Here is a 23,944-nt window from a genome sequence, read left to right on the forward strand (position 1 = left end):
ATTATTAGAATGTGTATACTGCTGGCTAGCATTTGTTGCCTGTTTCTTTTTGCCTTGGAGATGGTGGTGGACCAAATATTGTGATGGATATAGAGGTCATGATAGGATTACAATGAAAGAAAAAGGCATTGACTGAATATATTGATTGAATGAGAGGAAGCAAAAGCAAATATGATAATTTCAGGCATAAAAATCTCAGATTCAGCTGGAGATTTAAAAAATATATTTGAGAATAGTGTGAACAGAGCGCACACCACATTTACTTTAATATAGTGTCAAGTCAACTGTGACTCATCTGAGTCAAAAGGTTCTGGATTCAAGTTCCTCTCTAGCTCTTGAGCACAAAAATATCAGATATATCTGCACAAAACTGAGGGAGTGTTGCATCAATGCCAAACCAGACTGACCACAAAGGAGATACATGAACAATGATATTTTCAGATATTAGCTCTGTTGGCATAGCATCTGTGTAGTTGTAGAAATGCTTCCAAGAAGGATGCAAACTTTTGTTCAACCATTGACTCTGAAGGATGCATGAAAATACTGCTGATCTAGAGTCCTTTCTGTGTCACTGATGCACAGTAGGAGAGTGTGGTGACAACACTGCTCTGTATTCTTGGATTTTTGTTTTAAACAGTAGAATATCATCTGAGAGAAATTTCACAAAATACACTTTCACTCCTTCCACGTTCAGTCGAATATGTTGAGATAACTGTAATTTATCTTGTGATACAGGTTAAACTTTTCAAGTATTATCTATGTTATGGACAATGTACAGATTGTGGAGAACTTTTGTTTTTACTCATTCATTGGATGAGGACATCACTGGCTAGGCCAGCATTTATTGTCCATACTGAATTGCCTAGAGAACAATTAGGAGTCAACTGCATTGCTGTTGGTCTGACCAGGTAAGGATAGCATTTTCTACCCCTGAAAGATATTAATGGACCAGATAGGTTCTTCCAAATATTGGCAATGAGTTAATTGTCATCATTCGACTCTTAATTCCAGATTTTTAAAATTGAATTCAATTCCACCGTCTACCATAATGTAATTTGAACCAAGATCTCCAGAACATTACCTGAGTCTCTGGATTAACAATCTAGTGATAATACTACAAAGTTGTCATCTCACTTTAACTAGAAATGACTAAAATGACATTACCCACTCTGCACCAGATTTGTAAGCCACTTACAATCACTTCCATCCAGCATACAAGAAACTCTGACTTACCTTGAATTTTACAAAACAAACTCATAAATCAACGTACATCTAGTTAAACAAATTCATCAGGAAGTTCACTGGAATTGTTGAACACTTCCCGTGTCTTGGCAGCGGCTACCTCTGTCCAAAGGCCACTCTGCAAAGAATCAATACCAGATCAGCTGCACCAGCTTTACTTTCTGTCAGCTGTAGCACAGATTTTTTGACAACAAAGTTTTTCTCAAGTCAACAAAAATCCAACAGTACAGAGCAGTGTTGTCACCACACTCCTCTACTGTGCATCAGTGACACAGAAAGGACTCTAGAGGAAGTCTTCAAGACCATCAATAATATCCTTACAGGCATAACATTCACAGAAGAGGAAAACCACAACAAACTGCCATTCCTAGATGTCACAATAGAGCCAACAGTCAATGGGGAACTTCAAACAACACTTACAGGCAAAATATTAACTACAGAAGCAACTTTTCCAACATACACAAACGAAGCTGCACTATCAAGGGACTACAAAGAGCAGAAGAAAACTTCCTATAAAACATATTTAAGAAAAACAGGTACCCAATGAACACAGTCCATCAATTTCTCAGCAACAAACCCAAACAAACAGGCAAGAAGCACCCAGAAACCCGAGCCACTCTCCCCACATCAAAGATATCTCAGAACTGACTGCCAGACTACTCAGACTTCTTGGCATCATGGTAGTCCACAAACCCAACAACACACTAAAACAGCAATTAATGAACTTGAAAGACCCTATACAGACAACAAGCAAAACAAGTGTGATTTACAAAGTACCTTGCAAGAATTGTAACAAACGCTATATCGGGCAAACAGGCAGAAAACTAGTCACTGCAATACATGAACATCAACTTGCCACAAAAAGGACACAACCCACTTTCACTAGTATCCTTACATACAGATAAGGAAGGACACCTCTTTGACTGGGATAATACATCCATCCTAGGACAAGGCAAACAGAGACATGCACGAGAATTCCAAGAAGCATGTCATTCCAACCGGAACTCTCTTAACAAGCACATCAAATTGCATCCTATCTCTCACCCACTGAGAAAAAGAACAGGAAATGACATCACCATCATAGGAAATGACATTACCACAGGAATTGGCATCTCCAACCCAAGGAAGCCTAAACACACAAAGAGAAAGCGGGCCATAGCACCAGTGCTTCACAAGAGGCTCACTGATGATATTGCCTGGTATGGTGACTAAATGTCTGAAAATGAACCTTCCAGCTCAATGAGCAAACTTACATCCAGAACCTCAACCTGAGCTACAAATCTTCTCCAAACTTGGTAGTTTATCAAATTTCTTTCTAAATCTATGCTTATTGTCTGCTCCTCTAACATTAACAATCCTTTACATTGTCACAATCACATTAATCAAGCAAGTTTTTTTTAAACTTGATTTTTCAAATCTGGTTGACCATTACATATAAGTGTTTCTCAAACATGAATTAATTTTGACAAAAACTTGTGGTGGTTTGTTATCACTGCACTTAGACAGAGTGGCATAGTGTCATCAGGTTGTTACTTTCCTTTTTTTGAATGGGACATAACATTTGGTCAATGTGCCAGTGAATCTTGAGAAGTCAATGACACAACAAAACATGATCTTACTAGTTATTGCTGACCTCCATTGTTTGCTTTTGTTCAGTTATACCACTTTCACCATGAAAAGTCTCTTAATTGTGTTACAAAACTAGCTAATAAATATATAAGTCAGAGATAACAATTAAGCCCTTCAGTCATGCTCCACCATTCAGCAAGACCACTTGATTCCATGTCCCTTGATTCCTTTAGTTCACAAAGATCTATTGAATTCTATCTTGAATACATATATAAAGGCTGAACATGTGCAGCTGTTTGAGTTAGAGATAAAGGGATCTTAATGGACAAGTCCACAGATCCCTGAAGGTATAAACACAGATGCACAGAGTGCCAAGAAGGCATAATGGATGCTTGCTTTAATTTGCCAATATGTCAAATACATTGATTGGGTCACAGGTGGAATCCTGTGTGCAGTTCTGGTCGCCACGTTATCGGAAGGGCATGTTTGCACTGGATAAGGTGCAGAAGAGATTGGCCAGGATGTTGCCTGGATGAACAAAACTAGATAGGCTATGTCTATTTTCCATAGAGCAGAGGAGGCCAATGAGGGATCTGATTGAAGAGTATAAATTTTTGAGAGATAAAGACAAGGTAGATTATGAGAATCTTTTTCCCATGGTGGATATATCTAAGACTAAACGGCACAAGTTTAAGGTGAGGAGTAAGTGATTTCGAAGAGATTGGAGAGAGAATATGTTTTCACCCAGAAGATGGTGGAGGCAAGCACTCTCGCAACATTTAAGAAGCATCTGATCAAGCTGCTTTAATGTCGGGGCATAGTAGGCTGTGGATCAAGTGTGGGTAAATGAAATTAGTATCATTTGGGGTTTATTGGTTGGCATAGACATTGTGGGCTGAAGGATTTGTTTATTGTATATGCTTTATACCTCTGTGACTCTAGACCACAACAGTCTGAGTGACAATATTTTTCTTACTCTCTTTTCTTAACATCATTCCAACATCAACCTGTCCAACCCATAAAAAGTATGTTGACAAACAAAAACAAACTTCTGAATCTTGTGGATTTGATTCTCTACAGTGTGGAAACAGGCCCTTCAGCCCAACAAGTCCACACCGCCCCTCCAAAGAGACACTGATCCAAACCCATTCCCCTATATTTACCCCTGACTAACGCACCTAACACTGTGGGCAATTTAGCATGGCCAATTCACCTGACCTGCACATCTTTGGATTGTGGGAAGAAACTGGAGCACCTGGAGGAAACCCACGCAGACACAGGGAGAATGTGCAAACTCCACACAGACATGTGGGAATCAAAGCCAGGACCTGGTGCTGTGAGGCAACAGTGCTAACCATTGAGCCACCGTGCTGCCCCAAATTGTGAGAATATTAGTCTCAACCACTCAATTTCACCTGATGAGACAATCCACGTATGTCAGGAATCAGATTCATTAACCTTTGTTGCACTGCTTCTCAGGCAACTGTATCCATCCTGAACTAAGGAGTCCACAACTGTATATTTGTATAATTGATTTTTAGCTTGAGTTGTTGTCTCTATGATTTTTTTTTCACTGAAATGTCTTATTGCTCCCTGAGTTCATATTGTTGCAGCTCTGTTTTATTATGTGGGTTTTTTTTCTCAATCCTACTAGTTCTACTAAAGTCTTAGAAATTCAGAAACTAATAGTTTTGTGAATTGCATTAAAATTGGTAAAGCAAAATGTCTGGCTATTTCAGGTTCTAAGTTATGATTATTTGTTTAGGAGAGAGTTTTCAAAAATATTTTCATAAACAAGCAACAAAAATGATGACTGAAGCAAGTGCTAAAAATACACAATAAGATGATTATTCCAAGTAGATTTCAGCTCCGCAGCACCTGTTACATTTGCCATAGCAACCAAAAAATGTGGATCTGTAAAATAAATTACACATAAGATTTTCTCTTTTGCATTCTTTAGTGACATCCATTTAAAACTGGTGGCCAAAATCTCACATACTGGACGGTTGCTCCAGCTGCAATACTTCCTGCCTTCAGAAGCTTTGGAGCACATTGGTGCATAAATTTGAATTTGTTTGTATAGTCTCCATAATTGGGCTCACTGTTTACCTTGCCAATCTAATTTCCATTTAAGTTTGTTGAAATTAAAAGCAGGCAAGAATCTTTGCAAATGCAGCTATTGGAAAAGTTCAGATTATCATTGTTATAATTGACTGATGATGATACTGATAAAATTAGGAATATAACATTGTTCAATGTTAAAGAAAATAAGTGAATTGAAAATAATTATGTCGGCTGTTTGGGAAATGTCCTGGTCACTCTGAAGTTATAGCCAGTAACTGCCTGTTTAAATCCTTCCCCTTATTTAATAAATAGGAAATTCACTTTAAATTCATTGCACAAATGCTGGCTTTTTTTGTAACCTCGTTTTTGCTGCCAACTATTCATTGAACAGTAGAGTGAAATGTTTTTTTTCTTAATTTGTATTTATTTATTGACCTGTTCGTTAGAAGCTATGGTGCCATAAGATATATGTCCATCAAATCTGCTCCACCATTCAGTCATGGCTGATAAGTTTCTCAACCCCAGTCTCCTGCCTTCTTCCCATAACACCTGACCCCCTTACCAATCAAGAATCTGTTTACTTCTCTTATTAATGTGTTCAATGACTTGACCTCCACAGTCTTCTGTTCCATAGATTAATGACCCTTTGGCTGAAGAAAGTACTCCTCATCTCAGTTCTAAAAGATTTCCCCTTCATTCTGAGGCTGCGCCCTCGGGCTGTGATCTCTTTTCCTCGTGGAAACATCTTTTCCATGTCCACTCTATTTAGACTTCTCAGTATTTTATAAAGTGAAATTCCCCTCATCCTTCTAAACTCTATGGAGTACAGACCCAGAGTCCTTAACTAAACCTCATATGACAAGCCTTTCATCCCAGTATCATTACCTAAATTTTCTGTGGACCCCTTCCAATGCCAGTAAATCCTTCCTTCCTTAGATATGGTGCCCAAAACTACTCACAATATTCCAAATGCAAAAACTAGAGAATAACTACAGAATTGTGAACACAGCTCAGTCCATCATGCAAATCAATCTTTGATCCATTGACTCCATCTATACTTCACACTGCATAAGGAAAGCAACACACATAATGAAAGACTGCTCCCACCCCAGTTTTAATCTTCCACCCTCTTCTGTCAGGCAGAAGATATAGAAGTTTCAATACATAAAAGAAACAGATGGATGACAGCTTATTTCATACTGTTACCAGACTTTTGAATGCACCTCTCAAACTTTAATGTTGATCGGCCTCTCTTCATCTTCTCTGTGGCTACAACAATATATTCTATACTCTGATCTGCTACCCTGGTGCACTTTTTATAGTATGGTCTGTCTGTACATCATGCAAAACAACACTTTTCACTGTATCTTGGTACATACATGATTCAATGTGGCTGCAATAAATCAAGCTCAAACTCAAATATGTGGTCAGATCAGAGCCTTCTACATCTTCAGCAGTACATCTCTGCTCTTGTATTCTAGCTCTCTTGAAATAAATGCTAAAAGTACATTTTCTTTCTAATTGCGAACTGAACCAGCACATTAACCTCAAGAGAATTCTGAATCAGGACTCCCAAGTCCCTTTGTGCTTTAGCTTTCCAAAGGCTATCCCTGCCTCTATTCATTGCACCAAAGTGCGTAACCTCAACTTTCCCACATTGTATTCGATCTGTCATTTCTTTTCCCACTCTCCTAACCGATAAAAGTCCTTCTGCAGCGTGCCCACATCCTCAACACTACCTGTCCCTTCAGTCCTCTTTGTGTCATTTGCAAGCTTATCAGCAATGCTCTCAGCTTCTTCGTCCAGATCAGAATGTATAACCTGAATAGTTGTGCTCCCAACACTGACCTCTGCAGAACTCTAGCAGTCACAGGCAGCCATCCTGAAAATCTCCCCCTTATCCCTACTCTCTGCCTTCTGCAAGTCAACCAATCCTTAATCCATGCCAGTGCCTTGCCCTTAAGACTATGGGCTCTTATCTTATTTAGCAGCTTCTTCTACAGCACCTTCTCTAAGATCTTTTAAAAATCCAAATATATCATCTCCGATGGCTAACTCACTTAACCTCCTCAAAGAATTCTAACAGATTTTTCAGATATATCCTCACCTTGATGAAGCTGTACTGACTCAGCCTATTTTACCATGCACTTCCATGTACTCCACGATCTCAACTGTCATAATGGATTTGAAGACCGAGGTCAGGCTAACCAGGGTGCAGTTTCCTCTCTTCTGCCTCCCTCCCTTTTAAACCGGGATGTTATATTAGCACATACATTTGCTTTTCAGCACAAAAAAGGATGATCCAATCACATCAACTTTTACATTTTACTGATAATTTTGGGATTCTGTTTCTGTTTTGTAGATGTGTGTTACTAAATTACCAACATCCAATTTTAACACAAATATACACCAGTAAAGTATTTTTACATGGCATTTCTTGGATTTTGTCTTTAATAAGAAAGCATTTGTCTAAAAAAAAGGAAATGACAAAAGATGACAATAAGAATTCAATTGATCCAAAGGGGAGCGCAGATCTGCACAAGCTTTAGTTGTATTACTAATGAATCACCCATAGCATTATTCACAGTCAAAAACAAATGGTCTCTGCTGATGAAGAAAGGATTCAGGGAAAGAAAAAAAGTTATCCAAGGTATAACTTGCCATGCTGTGAAAAACAAGGCTTCAGTTTAAAAAATCTAGACTATTACATAGCAGCAAGCTGCTGCCATCAATGAACATACTTTTGCTGGCTGATGGCTCAATTTGATGTACAGAAGAACATTTTATGACAATCATTGTAGAGAGTGTGGTTTGATAACATGACAGACCCCATTACATGACGATGTACTACACCACCACTTAGTATAATTGTAAACTTGTTTTTAAAAGTCTCAAATGCTTGTAAGCATTTTACAACTTTCAAGTCTTGTAGAGCTGGTTTTAAATTTACTTTACTCTATCCTCCTCAACATACACAAATAGATTTGTAACAACATTGAAGTCTCTTCTGTGGCAGAAGTGACCTGAATAAGAAGGACATGTTGCACCTGAATTGGAAGGGGATCAATATCCTGGAAGAGAGGTTTACTAGTGCTATTTGGGAGGATTTAAACTCATGGGAGGAGAGTTGGGATCCAAAGAGATCATGAGAAAAGAGACGTCTGAGGTTGGTACAGTTGAAAAGAGGAGCAAGTCAAATAGCCAAGACAGGCAAGAGCAAGGTACAGGATGAGTTAGGAGCAATATGTTAAACTGCATTTATTTCAATGCAAGAAGCCTGACAGGTAAAACTGAAGAACTGAAGGCATGGCTGGGAGCATGCGACTGGGATTTCATAGCTATTACAGAAACATGACTCAGGGAAGAGCAGGAGTAGCAGCTTACTATTGCAAGGTTTTGATGGTGCAGGAAGGATAGAAAAAGAGGCAAGAGAGGAGAGGGAGTGGGGTTTTTCATTCAGAATAACATTATGGTTGTATTCAGAGAGGATATTCCTGGGCGTACATCCAGTGAAGTTATTTAAGTGGAACTGAGAAATAAGAAAGAGAAATTTGACATTTAGGATTGTACTAATAGTCAGCAGGAAACTGAGAAACAAATTTGTGAGGAGATCTCAGTCATCTGTATGAATAATAGCATTGTAATGGTGGGGAATTTTAGCCAGGTGGATGAGGATATTGGTAGAAAAGTACTGGTTGGGATGGTGTTAGAGGAAGAGATGGAGGGCTGGGTGAGTTTCGTCATTGTGGATTGATGCGTACAGGGACAAGATGTCCATGGTGAAGATGAGGTGTTGGGGGCCGGGTAGACAAAAATATTGGAGGAGGTGAAGGGCATGGGTGGATCACAAATGTAGATAGGGAGTTCCTAGACTAAGGGGGACAGGACATTGTCAAGGTAGGAAAAGGTGAGTTTGGTGGGACAGGCACAGGCTGAGACAGTAGGTCGAACAGAGCAGTCAGGTTTGTGAGTCTTAAGAAGGAGGTAGAATCGGGCAGTGCAAGGTTCATGGGCAATGAGGTTAGAGGCTGTGGATGGGAGATCCCCAGAGGTGATGAAGTTGTGGATGGTCTGGAAGATGATGGGTTGGTGATGGGAGGTGAGGTCGTGATTGAGGGAGTAGTAGGAGGAGGTGTCTGCAAGTTGGTGCTTGGGTTCAGCAGTGCAGAGGTCAGTGCACCACACTACTACTGCGGCCCCCTTATCTGCGGTTGGATTGTGAGGTTGGGGTTGGAGTGGAGGGCTGTGTGATGTGAAGGTGGGAGGTTGGAGTGGGTGAGAGATGGTTGGAGAGGTTGAGGCAGTCGATATCACAGCAGCAGTTTGAAATTAAGAGGAAAAGAGCGGTTAACAGGTTGGCATGGGGTATCCAGGTGGATGGAAGGTATTGGAAGCTGGAGAAGGGGTCCTTGGTGGGTGGGCGGGTGTCTTGGTTGAAAATGTTGGCAAGGAGATAGAGGCAGCAAAAGAAACGTTCAAGGTCGCAGCATGTGTCAAGCTCATTAATCTGGGACCATAGTGGGATAAACGTGAGACCTTTACTGAGGATTAAATGTTCCTCAGTGAGGGTGAGGTCTGGGGGAATGGTGAAGACACAGCAGGGATGGGAGCTAGGACATGGTATGGGGCTGGAGCTCGAGGTGGAGGTGGAGACGGTAGCTTGAGTGTTGTGATTATCCAGTCAGGCTGGCTGAACTGGTCCTCACCCCGAACAACATCTCCCTCCAATCCTCCCACTTCCTCCAAACCAAAGGCGTGGCCATGGACACCTGCATGGGACCCAGCTATGCCTGCCTGTTTGTTGGAAAAATGGAACAGTCCATCTTCCACAGTTACACTGGCACCATCCCCCACCTTTTCCTCTGCTACATCAATGACTGCATTGCACTGCCTCATGCTCCCACGGGGAGGTTGAACAGTTCATCAACTTTACCAACACCTTTCAACCTTACCTCAAATTCACCTGGACCATCTCGGAAACCTCCTTCCCCTTCCTGGACCTCTCCATCACTCTCTCTGATGACCAACTAACCACGACATTTACTACAAGCCCATTGACTCCCACAGCTACCTAGACTGCACCTGCTCCCACTCTACCTCCTGTAAAATGTTATCCCTAATTACCAATTCCTCCAATCCACCACATCTGTTCCCAGGATGACCAATTCCACCTCAGAAAATCCCAGATGTTCTCCTTCTTCCACAATCGCAACTTCCCTTCTCACGTGGTTGACAATGCCCTCCAGTGCATCTCCTCCACTTCACGCACCACCACCCTTGAACACAATCTCTCCCAATGCAACAAGGACAGAACCACCTCCCCGCCCCTGGTGCTCACCTTCCACCCCACCAGCCTCTGCATACAACGTATCATCCTCTGCCACGTTCGCCACCTCCAAACCAACCCCACCACCAGAGATATATTTCCCTCCCCACTCAGCATTCTGAAAAGACCATTCCCTCTATAACTTCCTCATCAGGACCACACCCCCCATCAGCTCACAACCCAATCCTGGCACCTTTCCCTGCCACCACAGGAAATGCAAAACCTGCGCCAACACCACATCCCTCACCTCCACCGATGGGCCCAAGGGATCCTTCCACACCCATTAGATATCTACCTGCACTTCTACTAATGTCATCTACTGCATCTGTTGCACCCGGTGTGGTCTCCTCTACATCGGGGACACAGGACGCCTTCTTACGGATCGCTTCAGAGAACATCTCTGGGGCACCCACCAACTTCACAACCCATAGCTGAACACTTCAACTCCCCCTCCCACTCCATCAAGGACTTGTAGTTCTTAGGCCTCCTCCACTCCCAAACCGTTACCACTTGACACCTGGAGGAAGAACGCCTCATATTCCACTTTGGGAACCTGCAACTGCACAGGATAAATGTGGATTTCAACAGCTTCCTCATTTCATCTCCCCACACATTATCCTAGTCCCAAACCTCCAACTCGGCACTGCCCTCCGGATCTGTCCATTACTCCCCCCTCTGGCCTATTATCTTCTCCATCACCTTCATCCACCTATCACTTTCTCAGCTACCTTTCCCAAAACCCTAAACCCTCCAATTTATCTCTCAACCCCAGCCCACAAGCCTCATTCCTGATGAAGGGCTTATACCAACATGTTGATTCTCCTACTCATCAGATGCTGCCTGAACTGCTGTGCTTTTCTAGCACTACACTCTTAATTCTGATCTTCAGCATTTGCATTCTCACTTTGTCCTCACAGTAGATTGCTTAACAAAGTTAGGTCACATGGAATACAGTGAGAGCTAGCCATTTGACTTGAAGATAGGAGACAGAGGGTGGTGGTAGACTGTTGCTTTTCGGACTGGAGAAGACCTGTGACCAACTGTAAGCTGCAAGGATTGGTGCTGGGTCCACTGCTCTTTGTTATTTCTATAAATGTGTATGGATGTGAATATAGGAGGTATAGTTAGTAAGTTTGGATATGATACCAAAATTTATGCTACAGTTGGCAGAAGAGCAATTTATCTCTGAGTACATGAGACCTTGATCAGATGGGCTGATAGACCGAGGAATGGCAGCTGGAGTTCAGTTTAAATAGCTGTGCGGTGTTGCATTTTGAAAATCCAACTCAGGTCAGGACTTAGACACTTTATAGTAAGGTCCTGGTAGTGTTGCCGAGCAAAGAGACATTGGAGTGCAGACTCATTGTTTCTTGGAGTCTCAAGTAGACAGGGTAGTGAATATGGCATTTGATTGTTCGCTTTTATTGCTTAATGCATTGAGTATAGGAGTTGGAATGTTATGTAGCAGCTGTACAGGACATTGGTTAGGCTACTTTTGGAATACTGCATTCAATTCTGTGGGGCGGCACTGTTGCTCAGTGGTTAGCATTGCTGTCTCACAGTGCCAGGGACACGGGTTCAATTCCAGCCTCGGGCCATTATTTGTGTGAAGTATGTGCATTCTCCACATGTCAGCATGGCTTTCCTCTAGGTGCTCTGGTTTCCTTCTACACTCCAAAGATGTGAACGTTAGGTGGATTGGTCATACTAAATTGCCCATAGTGTCCAGGTATATATAGGTTAGATGGATTAGCCATGACAAATGCAGAGTTACAGGGATTGGGTAGAGGTGTCAGCTGAATGGGATGCTATTTGGAGGGTTTTTGTGATTGTTAGGCTGAATGATTTGTTTTCACACTGTAGGGATTCTATAATTCTGATATCCCTGTGATACAAAAAATGTTAAATTTGAAAGGGTTTAGAAAAGATTTGCAATGATGTTGCCAGAGTTGGAGAGTTTGAGCCACAGGGAGAGGCTAAATAAGTTGGGGTTTTCATATCTGAAGATCAGAGGCTGAGGGGTGACCTTTTTGAGGTTTATAAAATTGTAAGGGGCATAGATAGGGTGAAAAGTCAAGGTCTTTTTCCCAGTGTCGAGGAATTCAAAACTTCAAGCTGAGAGAGGAATGATTTCAAAGAGGCCAAAGGGCAATCTTTTCATGCAGAGGGTGTACATGGAATGAGTTGCCAGAGGAAATGGTGGAGACTGGTACAATTACAACATTTAAAAGACATCTGGATTGGTATATGAACAGGAAGGGTTTAGAGGGATACGGGCCATATGCTGGCATATGGGACTAGATTACTTTCTCATATCTAGTTGGCATGGATGAGTTGACCGAATAATGTGTTTCCGTGCTGTATATCTTCATGTCTGTATGATTCTGTACCATTTGATGACTCCATAAACTTGAACTCTCCACAAGGTACTTCTCTTTAAATGGGAGTCCATTTTCACCAGCATTCTGCTTTCACACGAATAGTCTCCATATGCCTCTATCCATGAGCATTTTTCTCCCTCTCTCTGTCTCTGTCTCTGTCCTGGATGTCTCTAAATCTGACTGATTTTAAGCAGCAAGAATAGTTATGTATCCCTCAGTTTTTTGCTATTTAAACTGGCATTTGGCTTTCAATAGGACTTGACCTAGGACCCTGGTCCCTATAACCACATTCATTGTCAGGCAAAGCTAGCAGGAGACCACATTCTATTTTACATTGAATTAAAACAGACAGTTTATAACATAATGATAATATGAAACCTCATAGCAGAACATATCTTTTCACTCCTGATTCTCCTTAAAGTGAGCTTTTCATCTCAGATTGGTTCACAAGCTCAGCAAATTGATGCCCTTAAATGCAAAAGACTTCCAATTTGCAATTCTTATAAATGGCTTCAAACCTTCAGTTGCAAACAAACTGTTCTGTTGTATTCAAGAGTTCTAGACAAGACCAAACCCCCTAAAAATATGTTATGAATATAGCTAGACCCCAACTTTGTCTTATTTTAAAGATAAATGCAAAATGTTGCATTCCAAATGCAATTAAATAGGCAAACTATTGACTTCCAGCAAAACACACTTAAATTTTACACTGCAGTGAAATATAGACAAAATAAAAATAAAATAATTGGCTTAACTGTAACTCTATCTAAATGCTTAATGAAATAAACTTAATACCAGTTATCTGTTTCAATATAGTAACATCCCATAAACACACCATGAGCAAAGGCAAATTCAGTAAAATAGATCAACTCACATACAATTCGAGCAGCAGAAAGAGAAACCCAGCTTTTAGCTGAAATGGGGGAAGGAGTAAAAGCTTCCATATCCAGCTTCAAGACCCCAGCATCTGCTGAAAGCTAAAACTAAAAATCCTGTTTCTCTGAGAGCTTGACCCCACCCATTCAGGCTGCGTCTACTGTTCTAACTTTTTTTAAAAAGCCACAAGGTCTCACTCTATTTTTTATTTTATTACATTTGAGCAGACTGTCTGTACCTCTGACTCAGCATTTCTTCATTTAAAAAAAGAGCAAAATGCCCTTTTTCAATGAAGAAATGCTGAGTCAAAGGTACAGACAATTTGCTCAAAGCTAATAAACTAAAAAATACAGCCAAATGCCCTTTTTCCCCTGAAAGCCACATATTGTCACACAAGATTATTTTAATTTAATTTACTGAAAGTTTTATTCTTTATTTTTTTCACATTCCTATGAATACTTTGTTATAAGTTATTTTATCTTAATATTCTGTTGCTTACATTTACTTCTTTTAGTGTTTCTGAAATGTTATAGAATAGCATGTTTGCATTCTACCAACTTATCATCCTCCCTTAGTAAATAACACATTATTTTTCCTGTGCCACAGTAGATTAATTGTTATGTTAAAAATCTTACATCTGTGCATAATTCCTGCCAGCTTTTTACAATAAAAAATTCTTATGGCCATATTTATAATGAAAACTGCTGATACAAGCTTGTCACACTGCAATTACAAACTGCCTTCATTGGAGACATTGAAGAGTTTCTGCTGGTGGTAGGAGTATTTGTAATGAGGAGTAATTATAACAGTGTGCACAAGAAGATGCAGAAATTTATAATAGAAATGTAAATTTAATTTAAAAATCAAACTGAATGCATTTCATAACCACCCCAGCATTACCTAGAAATTACAATTGGATCTAACTACTTGGCTTGGAAAGTAATTGCATTTTTTTTTAAAGAGAACATATATTTTATTTAAAATATAAGCTGGAAACTGAGTTTGGGCTATTGCATTGCTCAAATCTTTAAACAAAGCTGGAATTATGCCATGTTCACTCATTGCTTACATAAGAGTATGTTTTTTTGTTGAAACTGCATTTGCTCCTCTTGTAAGACACACTTGTACAAATTTTGAGTTTAAACAAAAACCCAACTGCATAGAAATAGATTGGCTTATGCACAGCCTTTTCTGCTATAACACAATAGTTGCATTCTTGTGTGACCTCGTGTTCCAGTAAAATGCACATTAGAACTAATGGGGAAAAACAGAATTGGGGCGAACCACCAAAAATATCAGTAAAAATCAAAACAAAAATGGTAATTAGCCAAATACAAATGGTAGCACAGTCTAAGTAAATGTTAAAATCATGTACTTTAATGAAATAATACAGTAATTTTAACACTTTAAGTTTGCTCAGTTTGCTGAGTTACAGTATTGTATTAAGACAGGGGCTGAGAGTCATCACCAGTATCATCATTACTTTCAGGTGCAGTTCTGGGTGCAGAATTACAATAAAAGAAAATATTTAGTACAGAGATGGGTGGCTACGGTTTATTGGCCTCAAACTGTTTCTTGGGGGTTGGTTTAAAGAATGCAACTCGTTTTTACTGCTTTGCAGTCTTTCTTCTTACAATGCATGGGGTGTCAGGTAAGACTTTATGCCAGAAACCGCTTTCCTGCTCCATTCTGCATTGTCGTTATGGTCTTGTAAGAGCTGCTACTGCTTCTCAATGTCCCTCAGTATTGACGATAAAACAGAAGTGGAAACTTCTCATGGTGCTGCATCCTAGACTTCATCATCTTCAACTTGATCTTCAGTCTCCCCCGAAGCAACAAGTTGTTGTAGATCAGTCTCCACTTCTTCAAATCCAACTTGCTTTGCAAGAGCAACAATATTCTCTGATTGCTGGAAGCTCCCCTGTTGATTCAATGCCTTTCAAATCATGAAGAAAATCTGGGAGAAGATTCTGCCAAACTGCAGGCAAGTAGTTCTCATTGACATCACCCTACGCCTCCACAATGATGTCAACAGCCTTCTTAATGTTAAAGCTCTTCCAAAATTGAAGAACACCATCTTCATTATCCCCCTCAGTACCTGCAATCAGCTTCCTGAATGTGCACCTTAAATAATAAGCGTTAAAAGCTGCTATTGCACCCTGGTGCATGGATTGAATTAGAGAGGTTCTGTTTGGAGGTAGAAATAGCATGTTGATGTTTTCAAAAATCTCACAAATAATGGGGAGATGACTTGCTACATTGTCCAGCCTGAGGAGAACTTTGAAGTCCAAATCTTTTCTTCCGCAATAATTTTTTTTTAAATCCTCAAAAGGATCAATTATTAGGTCAGAAAAAACTTTCCTTGTCATCCAACCTCTTTTGCTTGACCTGAAGTAAATACCTTGAATGGATTTAAAGTAACCGGGGATGGAATTGCATTATAGCCAACGAGAGTTCACGTTTTAAAAAAAAAATCATTCCTGAATTCACCAATCATATTATAGCCAAATCATATTGACGAAACATGCATTACAGGAGAATGACCTGCACAATTTATCACAATGGGACTCAGACTTCCAAAAGGACTGAAAACAAGCAAAATCACTGTTTTTCCCTCTCCCACACTTCATCAGTGGAAAATGAACAACTCTCAAAGTCATCCCAAAGAAAGAACTTACGTAAAATAAGACCAAGGTCCAACAGATCAGCTGACAATTTGGAGTGTGCCAGAGTCAACAACTATATGATATTCTTACCAAAAATCAAATAAAGAACCATGAGAATTTCCTCCTATAAGACAGCCTCTAGATCCATTGAATTTGTTCCTTTTTGCCCATATTTTCTTCCCATAATATTCCTGTAAAACTGTTTGTTTTGTCTGTCCATCCTAATTGTAAATGTATGTGTACATTTGAATTTAGAGGGGTTATAGATTTGCATATTAGTAATAATCTATTTTGCCATATGTTAGAAGATATGTTTGTTTTAGGAAATCACTTATTGTTTTCTTGATTATCAATGAGACCTCATGTGAGTTTATTTTATCTTAGATAATGGTTGTGGTCAGGCATTAATCATTCTAGTGGTTAAATTGGTCATCCTTCACATTTGTGAGAACGTGTGAAAAAGTGGTGTCACAATCCCTCAGGCTTATGCTAAAAACGTCGAATTCTCTATTCCTGAGATGCTGCCTGGCCTGCTGTGCTTTGACCAGCAACACATTTGCAGCTGTTATAAATTTAACCTTGTTGTTCCCAGAGCCATGTCAAATGATCAAGTTTTTTTTTCAAATACGCACAGCACCCCAATTTATCTGACTTTCAGACTAAAATTGAAAAAAAAAGGATCCAGCTTTCTGTACAGAACAAGAATTATTATTTATTACGAGGAAGTAAACTGTTGCTACAGATAAACAGATATAAGCCACTAACTAATTGCCTTGTGAAAGCCCCATGACACACACACACTCCAGAGTACAAAATGCTCCAGTAATCTTGTCTCTTTCAAGCATTTTGCTGCATAGATGCTTACAGTATAAGGGCTGAAGCTAGACCATGTCAGTCAGCTCCTGATTGCTATTGTCAGATTCCTGTACTGTCAGGGGTGAAGCCTAACCAAGTCACCAAGTCTGCCCAAGTGAAGCAAGGTTAAAATAAGATCAGCCATGATCTTATTGAAGGGCAGCAAAAAATGATCGCCTCAGCACACTTTACACTTCACCCATGATGCTAATGAGAGTGATCAGCACTGCTTAAGGCATACTACAAAGAAAATATAATTAGTCAGAAGATTTAACAGATTTAAAGAATACAGGGCTGATGTACAAATCATTATATTTGTGTCAAGTGTAAGGTTACACAGAAGGTGACACCCAAAGTGACTTCACTGTTGTTTAGTCTTTCTTTTCCTACTATTGAGCCTTGGTCTGATCTTAAGCAGCTAAACTGAGGAAGTCTGCTGAATATTTTATCAGGTTGCCCCAAGTGTCTTGATGGATGACCTCAGGTGATTCTGCAGTTATACAGTTCTAGTTTGCTGAGGAATCTGAGCAGATTCAGGTGCAGTCTTCTCAACCTGCTGTGATGGAGGTGTTCGGGCTGCTGGCAGAGGGGAAGGTGGTGCAGCAGGGCACCTTTAGAGATTGGGCATCTGAAGTCAAGTCAAAGTCCCTCAGCCCTTTCTTGCCTAGCCACTGAATTCATGCATCCATGGCTCTCTGGTATTGGAAAATGTAACAGCGAAGTATAAGCTTATCCAAGTTTGAGCATTACTGCCTCGTGTTTAAGATTTACACTTCTAGGCTTCACGAACTATTTCACAGATCAGTCATTTCACCATTGATTATTTTGCAAGATGCAAATGTGAAAAAAAGGAATTCCTTATGAAGCTGACATTGGCCTCTGGGTGGGAAACAGTCACTCAGCTGTGATTTTGCCAGAATTGGCGAATGATTGCCTGAGTAGGGGCTTGCTGTCTAAATAAGGATGATAAGTGTGCTCTTGAAGCTGAACAACCAAGAGGAGATCCTCCAGAAAAAGCTGCAATCCACGCTTCAGGTACAAAGTGAGAAGGGGCACCTCCATTTAAAACAGTTTAAATATAAAAAATACTCTAAACATTTCTACCACCATTATGGCGAAGTTGCGCCTATGGTCTCAGCTAAGACATGGCTGTAAGAATGGTCGAAATATGTACATGAAGCAATGGACTGCTCATCTGTATCACTTTCCACTCTGCCAAATACTCAAGCGCCTCTATCATATCATAGATTCCAAAGCAACTGTACCTGAATCTGTTCAGATCCCCTAGCAAACTGAAACCCCATGATCAAGTGGTCCTCTCTGGGCAGCTGGTCTCATTTTTTTGCTTGATTTCCAGTTGGTCTCTAACAAAACCTCTTAATTGGCCTTTCCAGTCTCTGAGCCCACTTGCAGAACAATGGTACTTGTGCTAGAATGAGATCAACAGAAACCAGTAACACATTCTTCATTAAAAAAAAGCTGCTAGATAGAGACCAGATGGTGCCTAATATTGATATGCACACCAGAACAATTACCTGGTGATTCCAGGTTGCCACTAGCTCTTCCCATTAGTCACCATTCTTAGGGTATATTTCATGGGCACTGACCATACACATAGCCCATGTTCAGCAGGACCTTCAGCACCTCTTGGTAAAGCAGAGTGCTAATTACCCTCTATCTGACTAAACAACTGCAGGTTGCCAGTGCCTGGCTAAGTACGTGGCTGAACTTTAAAAATGGTGGCAAGAATCTTGGGAGTTGCCAGTCATGAGTGGGAAAATGTGACCATGGGATTTTATGCATAGGTATTGGGAAGATAGCATAAAATAACACGTTAGGGTTCATGAGGGATACTGCCAATTTCTAACAAGAGCCAGTCCAACGTTATTTCATTTCTCCATCCAATTCCCTGCAAGAAACTACTACAGGTACGCTGATCAAAAGTGGTTTTACAGATTCCAAAGCAATTTACCTTACCTGACTGAGTGAAAAACAGTGACGGATATACATCATGCAGTTCAATTGCTTTAACTAGACAGCAGAATTGAATGTAGCAATTTTCAGTAAGTTGTATTTCCCAAATATAAAAAAGCAGTTTTCTCTTAAAGAAAAGCGTGTTACCAATTTTGGTCAATGGAACAAGGTTCAATGAAAAAATCTGATGTTTCTCGTTCAGAATTCTATATTTTTAATCAATGTTACTCAATCAAATATTATTCTACAAGGAGCTTCAGCTTGTAATTTTTTAGTACTTTTATTTCTTGCTCTTCTGAGTACCATAAATTTATCCAGTGAAGATTTTTCTGCCTTGATACCACTCTTGTGTTGGAATAATTGTCTATGACATGGGCCCTGATCAATGTTCTGTTTGGAATTCATCACTTTGATTTAAGGATTAGAAAAGTATTCAGCCCATTCAATTAGAAACACTTCTATCTTTTTGATGTTGCCCTTAATAATGTAACTCTTGCACTGACACAAGTCTGTATTTAAGTTTGATCAAACTGCACTCCATTCAATATTAGTTTATCGTCCACTTGTAGAGTTAGCTTTACTTCTGATTTCATTGCACACCTTTCATATAAGGGGCTGATAATATGTTGCTGGTTAAAGCGCAGCAGGTCAGGCAGCATCTGAGGAACAGGAAATTCGACGTTTCGGGCATAAGCCCTTCATCAGGAATGAGGAAAGTGTGTCCAGCAGGCTAAGATAAAAGGTAGGGAGGAGGGACTTGGGGGAGGGGCGATGGAGATGTGATAGGTGGAATGAGGTCAAGGTAGGGTGATAGGCCGGAGTGGGGTGGGGACGGAGAGGTCAGGAAGAAAATTGCAGGTTAGAAGGGCGGTGCTGAGTTCGAGGGAATCTACTGAGACAAGATGGGGGTAGGGGAAATGAGGAAACTGGAGAAATCTGAGTTCATCCCTTGTGGTTGGAGGGTTCCCTGGCGGAAGATGAGGCGCTCTTCCTCCAACCTTCGTGTTGTTATGTTCTGGAGATGGAGGCGTCCAAGGACCTGCATGTCCTTGGTGGAGTGGGAGGGAGAGTTAAAGTGTTGAGCCACGGGGTGGTTGGGTTGGTTGGTCCGGGCGTCCCAGAGGTGTTCCCTGAAGTGTTCCGCAAGTAGGCGGCCCGTCTCCCCAATATAAAGGAGACCACATCGGGTGCAGCGGATGCAATAGATGATATGTGTGGAGGTGCAGGTGAATTTGTGGCAGATATGGAAGGATCCCTTGGGGCCTTGGAGAGAGGTAAGGGAGGAGGTGTGAGCGCAAGTTTTGCATTTCCTGCGGTTGCAGGGGAAGGTGCCGGGATTGGAGGTTGGGTTGGTGGGGGGTGTGGACCTGACGAGGGAGTCACGAAGGGAGTGGTCTTTGCGGATCGCTGATAGGGGAGGGGAGGGAAATATATCCCTGGTGGTGGGGTCAGTTTGGAGGTGGCGGAAATGACGGCGGATGATACACTGCATACGGAGGTTGGTGGGGTGGTAGGTGAGAACCAGTGGGGTTCTGTCCTGGTGGCGGTTGGAGGAGCGGGGCTCAAGGGCGGAGGAGCGGGAAGTGGAGGAGATGCGGTGGAGGGCATCGTCTATCATGTCTGGGGGGAATCTGCGGTCTTTGAAGAAGGAGGCCATCTGGGTTGTTCGGTATTGGAACTGGTCCCCCTGGGAGCAGATGCGGTGGAGACGAAGGAATTGGGAATATGGGATGGCGTTTTTACAGGGGGCAGGGTGGGAGGAGGTGTAGTCCAGGTAGCTGTGGGAGTCAGTCGGTTTATAGTAGATGTCTGTGTTGATTTGGTCGCCTGAGATAGAAATGGAAAGGTCTAGGAAGGGGAGGGAGGAGTCTGAGACGGTCCAGGTGAATTTGAGGTCGGGATGGAAGGTGTTGGTAAAGTTGATGAACTGTTCAACCTCCTCGTGGGAGCACAAGGCAGCGCTGATACAGTCATCGATGTAGCGGAGGAAAAGGTTGGGGTGGTGCCAGTGTAGTTGCGGAAGATGGACTGGTCCACATATCCTACGAAGAGACAGGCATAGCTGGGGCCCATGCGGATGCCCATGGCAACTCCTTCAGTTTGGAGGAAGTGGGAGGATTGGAAAGAGAAGTTGTTCAGGGTGAGGACCAGTTCAGTCAGTGGAAGGAGGGTGACAGTGGAAGTGTACTGGTTGGTACAGCGGGAAAGGAAGAAGCGGAGGGCTTTGAGCAGACAAAGGAGGCGCGGTAGTAGTTTGGCGCACCGACCTTTATACCGCTGAGGCCCAACGCCAGCTTGCGGATGCTCCTCCTATTGCCCCCTTGACCATTACCCCATCTCCCACCACCAAACCATCATCTCCCAGACCATCCATAACCTCATCACCTCAGGGGATCTCCCATCTACCGCCTCCAACCTCATAGTCCCACAACCCCGCACCGCCCGTTTCTACCTCCTGCCCAAAATCCACAAACCTGACTGCCCCGGCCGACCCATTGTCTCAGCCTGCTCCTGCCCCACTGAACTCATCTCCGCGTACCTCGACACGGTTCTGTCCCCCTTAGTCCAAGAACTCCCCACCTACGTTCGGGACACCACCCATGCCCTCCACCTCCTCCATGATTTTCGCTTCGCCGGTCCCTGATGCCTTATCTTCACAATGGACATCCAATCCCTATACAACTCCATCCCCCATCACGAAGGACTCAAAGCCTTCCGCTTCTTCCTTTCCCGCCGTACCAACCAGTACCCTTCCACTGACACCCTCCTTCGACTGACTGAACTGGTCCTCACCCTGAACAACTTCTCTTTCCAATCCTCCCACTTCCTCCAAACTAAAGTAGTTGCCATGGGCACCCGCATGGGCCCCAGCTATGCCTGTCTCTTCGTAGGATATGTGGAACAGTCCATCTTCCGCAACTACACTGGCACCACCCTCCACCTTTTCCTTGCTACATCGATGACTGTATCGGCGCTGCCTCGTGCTCCCCCGAGGAGGTTGAACAGTTCATCAGATTTACCAACACCTTCCATCCCGACCTCAAATTCACCTGGACCGTCTCAGACTCCTCCCTCCCCTTCCTAGACCTTTCCATTTCTATCTCGGGCAACCAAATCAACACAGACATCTATTATAAACCGACTGACTCCCATAGCTACCTGGACTACACCTCCTCCCACCCTGCCCCCTGTAAAAACGCCATCCCATATTCCCAATTCCTTCGTCTCCACCGCATCTGCTCCCAGGAAGACCAGCTCCAATACCGTACAGCCCAGATGGCCTCCTTCTTCAAAGACCACAGATTCCCCCCAGACGTGATCGACGATGCCCTCCACCACATCTCCTCCACTTCCTGCTCCTCCGCCCTTGAGCTCCGCCCCTCCAACCACCACCAGGACAGAACCACACTGGTTCTCACCAACCACCCCACAAACCTCCGTATGCGGTGTATCAACTGCCGTCATTTCTGCCACCTCCAAACGGACCCCACCACCAGGGATATATTTCCCTCCCCTCCCCTATCAGCGTTCCGCAAAGACCACTCCCTTCGTGACTCCCTCGTCAGGTCCACACCCGCCACCAACCCAACCTCCAATCCCGGCACCTTCCCCTGCAACCGCAGGAAATGCAAAACTTGCGCTCACACCTCCTTCCTTACCTCTCTCCAAGGCCCCAAGGGATGCTTCCTTATCTGCCACAAATTCACCTGCACCTCCACACACATCATCTATTGCATCCGCTGCACCCGATGTGGCCTCCTCTATATTGGGGAGATGGGCCGCCTACTTGCGGAACACTTCAGGGAACACCTCTGGGACGCCCGGACCAACCAACCCAACCACCCCGTGGCTCAACACTTTAACTCTCCCTCCCACTCCACCAAGGACATGCAGGTCCTTGGACGCCTCCATCTCCAGAACATAACAACACGATGGTTGGAGGAAGAGCGCCTCATCTTCCGCCAGGGAACCCTCCAACCACAAGGGATGAACTCAGATTTCTCCAGTTTCCTCATTTCCCCTTCCCCCCATCTTGTCTCAGTAGATTCCCTCGAACTCAGCACCGCCCTCCTAACCCGCAATTTTCTTCCTGACCTCTCCGCCCCCACCCCACTCCGGCCTATCACCCTCACCTTGACCTCATTCCACCTATCACATCTCCATTGCCCCTCCCCCAAGTCCCTCCTCCCTACCTTTTATCTTAGCCTGCTGGACACACTTTCCTCATTCCTGATGAAGGGCTTAAGCCCAAAACGTCGAATTTCCTGTTCCTTGGATGCTGCCTGACCTGCTGCGCTTTAACCAGCAACACATTTTCAGCTCTGATCTCCAGCATCTGCAGACCTCACTTTTTACTACACCTTTCATATAAACAACACACTGAATGCATTACACGTAGGCCTCATAGAACTCAACAGTAAGTTTGGCAAAATCCTAAAATAGTTCTGAGTTGTCAACAGCAAAGGAAAGCCTGTACCTTGTCACAGTTGATCAGTGCTCAATATTAGATTAGATCCCCTATAGTGTGGAAGCAGGCCCTTTAGCCCATTAAGTCCACACCAACCCTTCAAAGACCCCACATTCACCCCTGACTAATGCACCTAACACTACAGGCGATTTAACATGGCCAGTTCACCTAACCGGCACATCTTTGGACTGTGGGAGGAAACCAGATCACACAAAGGAAACCCACGCTGACACGGGGAGAACTCCACACAGACAGTTGCCTGATGTGGGAATTGAACTTCGGTCTCTGGCGCTGTGAAGCAGCATTGCTAACCACTAAGCTAATGTGCCGCCCCAATGTCAAAACCTAATTCTGAGATGGACTGAGTTGATTATAACCCTGCCCATCTTGTTGACACAAAGTGAAAACCGCCCAGTAGATTTATCAGAAGGATCTTGCAAGGAAGGTATAGGCTTTGTCTATATTGTAATCCCTTCTATCCTGTTCTGTGGCACTTGTATGACTTAGCTGAGTGCTGGAATTC

This window comes from Hemiscyllium ocellatum, chromosome 12 (genome assembly GCF_020745735.1).
Source record: "Hemiscyllium ocellatum isolate sHemOce1 chromosome 12, sHemOce1.pat.X.cur, whole genome shotgun sequence".
NCBI classification, from domain to species: Eukaryota; Metazoa; Chordata; class Chondrichthyes; order Orectolobiformes; family Hemiscylliidae; genus Hemiscyllium; species Hemiscyllium ocellatum.